This window comes from Dermochelys coriacea, chromosome 7 (assembly GCF_009764565.3).
Source record: "Dermochelys coriacea isolate rDerCor1 chromosome 7, rDerCor1.pri.v4, whole genome shotgun sequence".
NCBI lineage: Eukaryota > Metazoa > Chordata > Testudines > Dermochelyidae > Dermochelys > Dermochelys coriacea.
The window spans coordinates 71,833,149-71,847,746 of record NC_050074.1 but is presented as its reverse complement, the minus strand read 5'-3'; the positions used below and the strand labels follow the sequence as shown (position 1 = coordinate 71,847,746).

The window sequence follows — 14,598 nt, the reverse complement described above, 5'->3', positions numbered from 1 at the left end:
TTGCCAAACACCTGCTGTCCCTAGTGCCTTATATTTGTGCCCCTGCTGAAACAGGCCCTAGAGCTACCAAATTAATGTCTGTATCCCTGGAGCTATAAAACTTAGAGGAACCCAGCCACACCCTTGTTAGGCACATTAAGCAATAAAGGCCAGAACATAAAGTTTCAGGAAATGAGAGCATATAGTTGCTCTGTGCTAATATATCCCAACTTTCTCTTAGGGGATATATTTTCCTTTGGGGTTTTGTTGTGCCTAACTGGTTCATCGGAGACATTGAGATGGTTAAATGGCCAGCACTTATCTGACCTAATGCTTTGTTATGAAAATAGTTACTATTCTACATATGAAAAGCCAAAGCTCTTAAATTTGACCTTCACATTTATACAGCATACATGATTTCTGGCGGGGACTTAGGGAAATGACTCTCTTTCAATAAAAAGCTCACCAGAAATCAGCAGCACTCCTTTCCAGTTCCTTAACAGCGATTGTATTTCTTTCTTATTAAGATGAAAGGAAGCCCCCTCTTTCTGCTGCTACACAGGCAGGTTGCATGAGCAAGGTCTACAAGGAAAGACAAACAAACAAACCAAACCGCCACCAGAACTTCCCCGTAGGCTCATCAAAGAGGCATAGTTACCTTTTCAGCTGCTGTAATAAATCTACTGAGGAACATGAGAATACAGTATACAAAGAAGTTGGAGGGAAATGTCAGGGTTATACAGTACTTGTGGTTTCAGAGTAGCAGCCGTGTTAGTCTGTATTCGCAAAAAGAAAAGGAGTACTTGTGGCACCTTAGAGACTAACAAATTTATTAGAGCATAAGCTTTCATGACCTACAGCTCACTTCATTGGATGCATTTGGTCCACCTAACTGCCTAACTAACTCAGAAAAGTACAACCAAAAATAAGCTCCACTAGATTTTAATTGAGGGCCTTGGTTCCTAATGACCTTTAGATAGTCCCCCTTTCAAAAGCGTTAGGATAGCAAAATTTGCTGGATTAACATTGCTGAATACTGAAGCCCCTTTACTCACAGCAGACAGCCACCTTATGACTAGGGAGGGGGAAGATGGTTAGTATTTAGATAAAAGGTAACATTTGTATTCAGGGAGTCTAGGGCTCAGGAAATATTTGTTCCCTTCAGCGTACTCAAATACTACATTTACTACAGTTGCACATGCAAATGGATAGTATAGCAGGCTATAATTGTCTATTTCCATTCACAACAGCCCATTTTGCATTTGTAATTATGGATACATGTTGTGCATCTAGTTTTTGCATACAAACTAATTCCTCCTTCCTTTTCTGAAAGTTTGGTCTTGAATGTCTCTCCTCCGTCATGAGTAGCTTTAACTCCCTCATGGACATCTGCTTTGTCTTTCTATAACAAATGCTAATCAGCTCTCAGGAACATGACTAGCAGGTTGTTTAACTCATCTTCAGAAATTGGAACCAGTATGTTGCAGTTCCAGAATATATATATATATATATATATATATATATATGTGTGTGTGTGTGTGTGTGTGTGTGTGTGTGTGTGTGTGTGTGTGTGTGTGTGTGTGTGAGAGAGAGGATAGGAAAGCTTGTCTCTCTCACTAACAGAAATTGGTCCAATAAAAGATATTACCTCACCCACCTAGTCTCTGTAATATCCTGGGACCAACACGGCTACAACAACACTGCATACAGCAAGATGAGTATGTTCTCAGTTTGGCTGCTCTCAATGACAGTCAGTGACCCAATTTCTTGGTTTACACTTTTGTAGGCTGGACAGATGGCATTATGACTATAAGATGATTATCCCACAGCAAATCCCTGGCCTTAGCCATTCACCCACAGAAGGTGAGTCAAGTAGAAAATGTGACATTAATCTTCCTTCACCTGAACACTTATAAGGAAATGCATTTGAGACAAAAATAAATATTGAGGGTTGGGCTGTGACTCAGGAGCTCAAACTTCAACCTTATTCCCAAACCCATCTTTCTGCTTTTCTAGGAAAGAGAGAATGCTGTCACTCCTGCACTTATATGCTTGAGAGGATAGAACTCATACTTAGGGGATTCATGATGCATAAAGTGGAATCATAAAGAGAGCACTTAGGGCTGGATCTAATGTCCATTGAAATCAATGGGAGTCTCTCCACTGATTTCACTGGGCTCTGGGTCAGGTTCTTAGTGAGAAGTAAGATGGCAGCACTCTTGTTCTGTATCTGTACATTGGTGAACTGGATCAAGACTGTGGTGGGCTTACTGCCTGGAGCTTGTCTGTTCCTTGGTGGGCTCTTTACATTTCCTAGCACCAGCCCCATGTGGCCTGGCTGCCAATGTCTTTTAAAATCAAAATTACTTTAAACTCAAACCTTGAAAGCAGCCAGTGTCTTCTCGGTGGAGTAGTTTCTCATTGCTCTCCCACAGTCTGGGATGAGAACTTCCAGTGGATTGCCAGTTTACCAGCAGAGCAGTGTCTCCCTCCAGGAGCCCTCCCTCACTGAGGGCAGGGCTCTTAAGTGCTGCTTTTCTCCAGGGTTTTGTTTTGATTGGCCGGGGATTAATTGGTTGATTGGGAGGGAGGGGAATCTTACCCTACCCTTCATTATAAGGCTCCTGGCCCTGGATCCTTAAAGAGACAGCTGTCTCTTCTCATTGAGACTCAGTCTTACCTTGGTACCACTTCCTCTCTCCTATGTCTGCTCCTGCTGTCACCAGGGTTTTTAGACAGTTGGTATTATTGGGAATGGGGTAACCTGGGCCTCATCTGACCCCTTGATTCTTCTGTACTTAAAAGGGCTGTTGACCAAAAAGCAGTGTTTTTTTTTTTTGGTGCCCCTTCTGTCCTTGTATATTTCATTTATCTACTCATTGCTCTTAATTAGTATATGAGCTATAACATGCTTATCCTTTGGTGGAGTAAGGGAGAAGAGAACGGATATTGTTCCTTTACTCTGATGAGCATGCATAGCAATTAGAGGAAATGTTATCCATGTACGATATTGTTAATTCAGCAGACAGCTGTAAATGCCACCATCTTGGCCAACAACAGGGATTGAACTGGAGACCACCAAAGCTAAAATCATGAGTCTACAACTTGAGCTAAAGAACCAAAAGCTCTCTAGCACTGAGGAGTAACAGAGTTTCATCCTCTGTGGAATGAGTATAGAGGGGGACAAACAACACACAATGACCAGTGGCTACATAATAATCTTCTTTTCATTCCTTCAGGTATAAGAGAAATATGATTTCATACCATTTTATTTCTTCTAACAACTGCTTTTGAAAGAAGTCAGAACCCTTCTTCTTCCTTTTCAGATAAAGACTCCTGCCTGTGTCATGATGTTTACTTTCTAATATTACTGCTCTTACTTCCCTCTTTCAAATTTCCAGTTATTGGACTATCCCATGGGTCACTCCATGAATCACAGAAGCTCAGAGTCCAACACTTATTCAGGCAAACACAGGGATCATTCAAAAATATCTTTATTTTAATTTGTAGGGTACATGGTTGTTCTGCTTAAACATATTTAACCCAATACATTCACCAGATAAGCTAGGATAGATTTTGTATAATATATTTATTGGCCTATTTTAAATGCAGTAAGTAAAATACTTTTAGATCTAGGTAATGTCAAACATACATAATCCAAGAGAAAAGAAAGGGAAGGGAAGAACAGGTACTTGTAACTTATGTCATGTGCAGATTCTAGTTGCATGCTACTAGGTAGTAAAATACTTTAGATTGTCCTTTCAGGATTAGAGTCTGATGCTGAAAATATTCCTGCACTCAAGTAACTTTAGTCATGCAAGTAGTCCTACTGAGTTCAGTTTGACTATAGATGTAAATAAAGTAACTCAGATGTGTAAGAGTTTGCAGAGTCAGGCCATTTCATGAGAAAAATTCCACAGAGTATATTTTTCTACTGTTGCTAATATATTTTTGAACTTAAGTTTTTGTTATCCAGTTTCAAACTCTCTTTCTTCCCCTTCTCCCATCAACTGGGATTGGGTTATAGTGGAAGCATCCATCATCATCATCTGTCCCAGCTGGCACTAAATTTCAAATACATTGTTTTAAAGGGCTAATTTTTTCAGAGAATAACGTCACTTGCTTTGAGATGAAAACGAATAGGGTTAAACTAACATTAGAGACCAGAATCCCAGTACTGGTTATTACTATTAAAATAATTTCTTCAGACCCATAAATGTACATTGTGATTTTTAAAAAGTAAGTCAACCTCCTTGCCCCAAACAGATCACAGTCCAAGATACATGTGTTACATTTAATTGTATTAGATACATTCATTCAACAAACTACAAAACAATAACAAAACTGAAATTAACATGTGCCAATGAACCAGAATATTCAAATAGCTGATTTACATTTCTGACCTCTGAGATTAATGACATTTGGTACCTGCCTATCTCTGTTGAAAGCCAATTCTCTAGTTCCTGAGCATGGTGATAGAGAGCCTTTATTACAATGAGAATATTAAACACCAAGCAGAAATGTAAATGTAAGAAATGATGCAACCTATCTATGTCTGAACTGGGGACCACAGTACTTATAGTTAACTGCAAACGAGCCCTGCCAATCAGGTCTGGGTGCACTTTCTGTTGCCCTTATTTTTCACTCCCTTGGTATCATTCTATTCCACCCTTTCAAAATGTGCTTTTGTTTATGTGCCATGAAACACTAAATTCAAGAGTGCGTCAGAAAGGACAGAGTTAAATAATTAATGTTAAGGGGTTTTCTGAATATTGCACATCAACCAAGTAATGTCATTCTCCGAGAGATAAGGCATCTGCATTTTGGAACTTGATCCAAAGCCCAGTGAAGTCAGTGAAAAGCTTCCCACTGGCTTTATATCAGGCCCTTAATGAATACTTCAAATTGATCTGTTTGCCCCTCTGTTGTGGTTCTCAGCTCCTGCTCAAAAGGTGGAACTCTCTCTCACGTGGGAGAAATTCAGCTCTCTGGAGAGGGCCAGCAGAAATTCTAAACACACCCATGTAAGACTTAAAGTGTTGCCTTGGTGGGCTTCATACAGGTCCTCTGCATAGAGGCAAATTTCAGCACCCAGACACCTGTCTAAAATTGTGATCCGTTTGCAGATTAAAATAAAACATTTCCAGAAATGTGGATTTAGAGGAAAAAACTGAATGACTACACAGAAAAACAAACAGTCCCTCCCCAGCACAGGTTTATGTGCCAAAATGATGTCACACAGAGTGGTAGTGTGGAAGGCTTTCTGGCCAGATCTGTTTGCTCTACCACTTGTTGGGAGAGATCCACTAATGGAATGGAGAGCTGATGCGTAACTGTGGAAATCCTGAAGACCAATGACAGTCTACTTCACAGAAAGGCTTTAGCACCCCAGCTGGAGAGTTTTAACATATGCAAAGGAGAGGTGAGAACACTATGAATGGATGAACATTAGTGTCTGAAAAGCAAATACACTCCTGATTCCCCCACAAAGGGCCCCAAACAAAGTAAAAGCATTATGAGATGTGGCGGCAGCCAGACTGCTATGGACCAGAGGTCTTTTACATGCTGCTGAGGCTGTTCACTTTAAACTCTGAGGAAGCGGTCCTGTTTTCTGAGGTGGCATGGGTTTTTTTAAGGGATTACATGGTTTGCAGTGGAGTCTCTTTAGTCGGGCAGCCATGCCTGTAAAACACAGATGGACAGGAGAGAGAGAAGGGAGGCAATGTTTAACTACAAGAATGCAGAAATGTGTACATTTTTAGCAACAGAACACATTGAAGCCTTTACCTTGTCCCCAAAAATTCAGTCTTTGGATACCAACCTGCTTCATTAGAATAATTGACACCAGAGTCTGATCCACAGTCTACTGAAGTCAGCTGAAAGTCTCCCATTGACTTGAACAGGCTTTGGATCAGGCCTACTATTAAGAACATCAGTGATCTGAAAATATCCCGTTATTTTATATACACTAGAAGCCAAAAGAAGAAGGATTGGATATTTTAGGGGATTGATAATAGAATGCAAAGTCTTTCACCATTTGGCTGATGGAAGTGACTCCCAATGGTCAGATGCCCAATCATAGAAACGGCCATTGTATTTGTCACTATTGTTGGCTGTCTCCGCAGAAAGGCAAAGAACTGGATGGGCATAGGGACAAAACTACCCTCTCACTCTAACCCATGACTCACAGCAAATGAACTGGTGCATGCTGGCTTACCCCAACCTCGCACTCTAGCCCGCTTAGAATGAACTATCTGGTGGACAATATTGCACATTCTATACTTTCCATCATTTTTATTGCCTCAGTTTTGGTATTAGAACTATATTTAGGCAATCAGGATTTTTGTTTGTTAAAATTTAATCTGAAACTGGTTGCTTATTCCCCCCTAAAGTCATACTTACTATTTGGATTCCCAGATCTGGTTGCCCAACATTTCAGGCTATGTCTACACTAAGGCCATTGCAGACATAATCCCAGAGTAACTGAATAGATACAACGTACACTACAATAGAAGAAGATTTTCTTCTAGGATAGAAACACTATCTCTCTGAATGACATTGCTATGCTGACAGGCGCACTCTTATGTCGGCATAGCTGTGTGTCTACGCTGGAGTTTTTGCTGGCATCGCTATGTCAGTCCAGGATGTGGTTTATTTCACACCTCTGACTGACATAGCGATGCCGGTAGTTTTAAGCATAGACCAAACCTCAGATGAGTACGACTTGAGCTGGGGAAAAAGCAACAGGAGTCAATGAATATTTAAGGAACAACTACCTTGTTTGTGTTCAAAATGTCTTTAAAAGTTTAAAAAAAAAATCATTCGTACTTAGAGAAAGCAGCAGGTAAGCCTATGATACAAGATCTACCGTTGCCCCAGTAATTCTATATGAACACAAAAGAGATGGGCCTAGGCTGGGAAGTTCAGAGCCGGAATCATATATGAATGCTGGTCTGACCAATTTTGACAAGACTGAGCACTAAAGTTTGTCTCTAGATCAGGATCAGAGTGGGTTCAGATCTGGTGGTTTTGTATAGGTGAACCTATAATTAAGAGGCACACTTTGAGCACTGCAGAAAGGAGAGCTACTGATATTTATTATTTGTACAGCAGCAGCAGGAGGCCCATTGTGCTGGGAGCTGAGCAAACCCATCCTCTGAAGAGATTGCAATCTGACTATGTGGCAAATGACAACAGAAAGATACAGACTATGGGGAGCATGAGGGAACAGTGAGTTAAACAATGCAAGAAGCAGAAGTCACAGCATACCAGCTGTCAGTCTAACCATCAATGAGTTTTTGCAGGCATCATGGCAGAGGAGGAATTTAAGGACAATGTGGTGGCTTTGTAGATTTTTATGAGGAGCTCTTTCCATGGACCTTTTTCCCAGCAGAGCCCTCTCCAGTGATCCGTGAAACCTATGGGTATTTGCACATGGAAGAATTTGTAAAGGTTCACCCTGAAAAGGCCCTCACTTGAGGGACATTCTACTCCATTAGCACCTCCAAAAACCAATCAGAAAAAGCAAATGACTGTTTTATAAATGGAGTTTTAAATACTTGTCAGATCTTCACACCCAAAAAAATTTCTCAGTCAGATTAACAAAGACTGGAGATTTCAGTTCAGTGCTCTGGAGAGATAGTAGATTCAACCGGAATAAAGCATCCATTCCCGCCTATCCCAACCAGCAGCAAAGAATGAACTCTTCCTCTCTTTGACCTACACCGAAAAGGAGAGTAACAATGCCAAGTGTGTTCAGCTTGTCTGGGAATGCACTGGCAATGCTGCAGGTCGTAACTGCTTCAGTATCCAGAAAAATCCTCTGGCTTTATTCCACATGATAATTAAACCATACTTCTGAGAGAATCACATCTTCATGCTATGCAGATAAGATGGAAATGGCACCATCCCCAGTTTGCCAAGTCAATAAAAAGAATCATATTCCTCTGGTCACAGGAATGACCAGGTGCTGTCAGGTGCTCGTGTTCTTGGCTTGCATTGTACAATCTAGTGTACACAACCTCTCATTGGATCAAGCTCATGTCACTAGGTGAAATAAGCCTTCCATTCGAAAGTATCAGTCACATTCACTGATTAAAAGAAAACTCCAGAGGAATACAACATATGAGGACTTCTAGCTAGCTCATCTAAATACAAAGAAGAGTAAAAGTACTTAAAGAAAAACACTAATATAAAAATGAAAATTAGCATACACAGGATGCAACTGTAGTGATAAATTGATGATGATAGGACTGAAAGATCAGCCCCTCATAGGAAATTAAGAGAAATCAGATTATTGTAGGTAGGCCAAGTTCTATACTTAAAACAAACAAACAAAAAAATTAATTTAACCAAAGTTAAACCTTAACATAACCTTTAACAAAAGCTTAAGTCTAAATAAACAAATTAACCTCAACAAAAGGTCAATTTAAGGAATTTAAACAAAAGGGTAATTTCAAAATTTGAAAAAAAATTAAAATTAAAAACTTTATTCTGCAATATTTACTCTAGCCCTTTATATATGTAATAATTTCTAAAGACTACAGAGACTGATCTGCAATGTATGTGCTTCACTTATGTTAACGAGACCACTGACATGCAGAAAAGTAAGCAGGGAGTATTCTCAGGAGCAGGGTCTTATTTTGGGTTAACCACCACATTCACTAACTAGTGAAATGGAGACAGATGATTTGAAAAGCAGCTTTGAAACTGTATTTCTTCTTTAGGAAATATTTCTTTGGCTGTCAAACGTATCATTAACTAGAACTAGGAAAATACATCAATACACGTTTTGCATGTTCGCATTTCACGAACATCCCAACAAGTGAGCTGACTGGCAAGAATGGGCAGGTAATACAGGAAATTTTAAACAAATAAAAGAGAATGCATAAAGTGAATGCTTAGTTGCAGATGTGAATACTCACACCGAGATCCTAACTGTGGCTATGGCTACACCTGGAGTTGGGGGTGTGATTCCCAGCTCAAGTAGTCATAGTTGGGCAAGCTCTCATTGAGCTAGTGCACTAAACATTGCAGTGTCACCACAACAGCATGGCAGTAGCAAGTGGCAGCATGGGCTACCCACCCCATGTATACCCAACACCTGCTATCATGGCTCCTCTACTATTTTTAGCATGCCAGCTCTATGAGAGCTAGTGCGTGTGTTTACACTCAAGCTGGGGATCCCACCCCCAGCTCCAAAAGTAGATGTAGCTTCTGACAATAAACACCGATATCCTCAAAAATACCATAGAGCTATGGTCAAGCTTTTAAAAAATGACTGGTGATACTGGGTGCTCAACTAGAGACACCTTAAAGTAGCCTGATTCTCTGTGGGCGAGTGGCCAGCATTTTCATTTTTGAAAATCTTGGTCTGTGCATCTTATTGACCAACAGCTTAAATTGTGAATACTTCCATGTCTTGCCCATGCTAAACAATGTTCCTTTCCTGTTTCCCTACGGAACATGTGCTTCCAGTGTGTCACAGCAGAAAATGCATCTTATTAGAAACTGTTCAGTTCCATCTGAATACGAGTGCACTCCTGCCCACACAATTCTTAAACTTTTCTGCTAAGGCTGAGTTGGATATTTGTGAACTGCAGGGTGTGGGGCAAGCTGAACAGAAACAAAATACAAGTTGTATTTGATTTACAGAGATGTGCTTTATTTAAATTATAATAAAATATGCCCTGAGAATGCCGTGGACATCTAAGAGGGATCTGAGCAGATAAAGGACAAGAGATGGACCATGCAAACCACAGAATGACCTAGTTGCTATTGTGCATTCTCTTTTTTTCTTATTTATAAGAAACACCAATATCAGAAAAATCTTACATCTGCCTTCAAAACAATAGCAACACTTTTTACATAGCAGGTACTGATAGATGGTCATTACACATTAAACCAGGAGTGAATTAGCCTTCTCTGATTGTTTTATTCTGTGGCCTAAAGTGGTTTCACTTCTACTCACTCTTGTGCTGTGCAAACAGGTATATTTTCCTAGAGCTAATAGCCAAATAGCAGTGTGCATCTTGGTGCTCAGATATCTGTGGGTAGGGAGCAATATATGAACCTCAGTGGAATAAAATAACAGTCATCTTCTCCCCAGCCTGCTCTTTTTCAGGAGCAGGGATAGCTCAGTGGTTTGAGCATTGGCCTCTAACTGAGGGTTGTGAGTTCAATTCTTGAGGGGACCATTTAGGGATTGGGGCAAAAATTGGAGATTGGTCCTGCTTTGAGCAGGGGGTTGGACTAAATGATCTCCAGAGGTGTCTTCCAACCCTGATATTCTATGATTCCTCTCATATATATTTCCCTTACACACCCATTCTTTTAAAACTTGTGCCCAAGCTCAAGACTCCAACATATTATGACAGGAGTTAGGAGGGAGATGGGGAGAAAAGGCAAAAAGATTGATAAAGGACCATGTATGGAAGAAAGGTGAACTACTCATGGTGATATTGTGATGGATCCAAATTCCTGTAGAACACTGAATGTTTGAGGATAGCTGATTATACTGAGAAGAGCACACACATCCCATACCAGTAATACTAAAGTTTTCTGTTGTTCCTCTTTCTATTGAACTAATACTAACACTTAAAACTTATCTAGCAATTAGCATCTTCAAGTGGAGGCAGTGATGTCCACTGGATATGGAACAGGACTGAAAATCAGAAGACATGGCTTTTATTCACAGCTCAGCCTCTGATTTATTGCATGATACTGGCAAGTCACTTAACCTCTCTGTGCCACGTTTTCCCTATTTGTACAGCAAGGCTAATGTTGCTTACTTACCTTTGTGAAAGTGCTGTCAGATTTACAGATAAAAAACACTATGGTTCTAGATATTATGATTAATTTATAAATACCAAGTAATTAATCTACCTAAAACTCAGATATATTATTACCACCTTTGCGAATTTTTGAAGTCCGTCTGCAGCAGTGTTTTCGAATGTCCCGACCTAAGGGTGAAAAAAAAAACATGTTACCAAAAGGATATAGAGAATATAAACGTGTATATCTGAATATAAATCGATAGATACTGATGTTATTTCATTTATAGAAAATCTGAGCAAAGATAGTTGGAGCTTTACTGCAAAGCAGAACAGATAGTAAAAGGATCATCAAAAGCAATGCTTCAGTGTAGAATTTGATCACCAGCAGGAAACAGGAATGGAGTTTGCTGCTTAGCCAATTGTATCAACTAGCAATGATGGGTAAGTTCTGTAAATCACAAAGATTTTCTCTCTCTCTCTTTGAAATGTCAGATGCTGGCAATCAATACATGACAAACTGTTTTAGACAAGTTTCAAAGTAGCAGCCATGTTAGTCTGTATTTGCAAAAATAAAAGGAGTACTTGTGGCACCTTAGAGTCTTTGACTGGGAGTGGATGTATCATTACACAAAGTAAAACTATTTCTCCATGTTTATTTCCCCCCCACACACACTGTTCCTCACACGTTCTTGTCAACTGCTGGAAATGATCATCACTACAAAAGGTTCCCCCCACCCCTGCTCTCCTGCTGGTAATAGCTCACCTTACCATACAGACTGTAACAAGAGTGATGAGGTAACACCCATTCTTTCATGTTCTCTGTGTATATAAAATCTCCTCACTGTATTTTCCACTGCATGCATCCGATGAAATGAGCTGTAGCTCATGAAAGCTTATGCTCAAATAAATTTGTTAGTCTAAGGTGCCACAAGTACTCCTTTTCTTTTTGCGAATACAGACTAACATGGCTGCTACTTTGAAACTTGTCTAAAGCAGTTTGTCCTAGCAGAAGAGACCTAGCCATTTAAACCTTGGTTTTTCCTTGATCACTAGATCTGAACTGTGCATACTGAGCTCTTGTATAATAAGATTTGTTTTTAATACAGTATGCTTCATTTAAATCCATTACAGAGAGATAGTCACAAGGTGCAAAGTAGATGACCTTGTAGGACAGGAAGTGAATCAGAGGACTGGAGGGTGAGAGGAGAGTTTGAGATAAGTGAAGCATCAGCAGGAGATGCCACATCTACACACAATATTTTCAGAAATACTCCCCTCATAGGTCTAGGATCGGTGCTAGTCATAACATTTGCTCCTACAATAAAGTGGTTTTGAGCTAGAGGAGTTCTGTGACAACACTAATTATTGGGGAGGGCTTGCCCACTCTTGTACACTCCACAGTGTGAACTAATCAGAAAATTTATGATTATAATAGTGTTCACATGAAAGTATTGCCAAATAGGTGTTCTCTGGGAAACTCAACAATAGGTAACCTATCTGATGAAAGTTTTAAACTATACTACACACTGTGCAACAGAAAGCAAGACAGATAGCTCTGCACTGCAGAGCTAAGAGTATAAAACAAATGGAAGGCTCTGGTGCAAGACCAAATTCTTCAGGTCTAACTCCTTCTCAAAGTTAATTGCTCATCTCAGAGTACCAGGTGTTGGTAGTTTTAGAGATTGTGAAATCAGCCTAAAAATAGCAAATATGTACTTTAAGTTGAAAAATGAAAGACTAGGAAAAAATAAAAGCATCATGGATATGGTTAGTAGGAGGTTACTGTACCTTCTGTGGAGAAAACACTGAGGCACAGGATCAAGACAGACAGCAAGCCAAAGAGCGTGAAGAGTTTCATTCTTCCAGCTAGTCAGGCAGTTGCTTTGAAGTGAGACTGAAGCAATGTTTTTGGTCTGCTTTCAGATATAAACTGGTGCTTTTATAAGGTATACTAAAGGAAGAATGCTGTGTTCATAATGGGTGGAGATTTGGCCTTTGTATTTCCCTTCAGGCTACAGAAAGAACCAGCCCTTCCCAAACTAAGAAATGACTGGCTGCCAAGAAGTCCCATTTGTATTAGAGATTGGCCCAATGTACAACACTGGGATTCTGGATTTTGAGCACAGAGCATTCAGGGGTGTTTGCATTCAGGGTTTCAGCTTTGGACCCTTCTTTTGTTGGGACTGTACCAGCTTTGTTGAACAACATTGCGTAAGCTTTGATGTATGCTTCGAGAATTGTCTGGGTGAGCTATGGATGAGAGGTATCAAGAGGTGACTGGTACTGAAAAAAAACTTTAAAAAAAATCACCCTGCTGTTTACATCAAAATTATTGTCTATAGTGCTGTCAACTCAACAAAATATGAAGACTTCTGATCCAGCAGTGTATCTTTGGGTTTATTATTAACTTCTTGATCGTTATCACATTTGCATCATTATGTATCTGCAAATACAGCTGAGATAAAGATATTCATCAAATTCAATACAGTATCAAGGGTCCAGAAGGCATGTACTGAGAATGTCTTTTCTAGTTTTAAGTAGGGATGAGCTGTGGAGCCATATTCAGCTTGAGATCAGGTGGGGGTTTGGGTCTGATGGCAGCAAAATCTCAAACATTATCCTTGAATATTTTATCCTTCAAATGGTAGAAATTTCATGAGCTAGCTAGCTCTTCTTATGAGGTTTCAGCTACAGAACATAGACTCCTTCAGGACTTGGATCTGCTTGCAAAGGAAACTAGAGTGGACAGTTCCAATCCAGGGACTGTGATGTCTCTTCCCATACACACATGTTGAAATTCAAAGGGTTCAGAATCCAGATTCTGGATTTGGCCTATCTCCAGTGTTCAAGTGTAACAGTTTCAAATCTGACTACCTACTTATATGCATTTTAGAGCTTGATAGTTGAATGACTGTGGAAGCATGTTGATTAGTATATTTTGATATATCTAGAAAATCTGAGGATTGACATTGCTTGATATTGAGATTTGCCAGAGCTGCCATCACCACCAACAAAAATTAAAAAAAACAACAGCACTTAGTACACATAGCAATATTATTTTCAAAGTGCTTTACAAATATTCATGCCTCAACAATGGGCAAATTAGACAGCCAAAACTCTACTGGTTCAGCCTGCTGCAAACTCTTCAGTTTGCATCACTGCTAAAGCTTTTCATGATGCAAGTCTTTCTACAGTTCAGTTAATGATGTTGAGAAAGAAGAACCAGACAGCAGAGGCCTGATGATGCGTAACATTATATTCTCAGCCTGTCCACCGATAGCACAAGGTTACACATATAAACTTTGATCTTGCACCGCTCTCTTTGGGAGTCTTGCTACTGATTTCAACAATCATAGGTTAATCCCTATACTACTTAGACCATTGGATCATGGTGGAACAAGCAAAGTCCATGGCTTTTTGCAGCTCATCTTTTACTTCATAGTTCGCACTTGTCAGTTCTGGCTCTCTTCTCTAGGAACTCACTTCCTTTCAAAGGACAAACCCAAACCAAAAACCAACCCACTAACCCCATTAGTCAAATAGGTTTTTTGTGTTCTTTAAAGTGTATTATAAATGACAAAAGCAATACTATTACATTTAAACCATCAGGTGGTACTGTAGGAGGTACTCTTGATTGGAAACGCCTTCCCAGTTGGTTTCAGCTACACCAACAGAAATGTGGAATAACTCCATTGACTTCCGTGAGTTGTTCTGGATTAAAGCTAATCTGAGAGCAGAAGTTAGCTCATATTTTAGAGCACTGCATTAAATCAAATGGTTTAAGAGTTGAATGTCTTCAATTTAACTTTGCCAAAATAACCCTTTCAATCACATTAGCATCTTT

General features: G+C 39.7%; 1 long non-coding RNA gene across 1 annotated transcript; it reads right to left on the bottom strand.

Moving 5' to 3' along the window:
- Nucleotides 1-3,461: 3,461 nt before the first annotated feature.
- Nucleotides 3,462-14,140, bottom strand: LOC122460922. The gene is made up of 3 exons (XR_006282541.1): nt 12,543-14,140; nt 10,890-10,940; nt 3,462-5,661 (listed from the first exon to the last, which is right to left on the bottom strand). It is a non-coding gene; the product is annotated as an uncharacterized LOC122460922 (long non-coding RNA).
- Between the last annotated feature and the right edge of the window lie 458 nt (nt 14,141-14,598).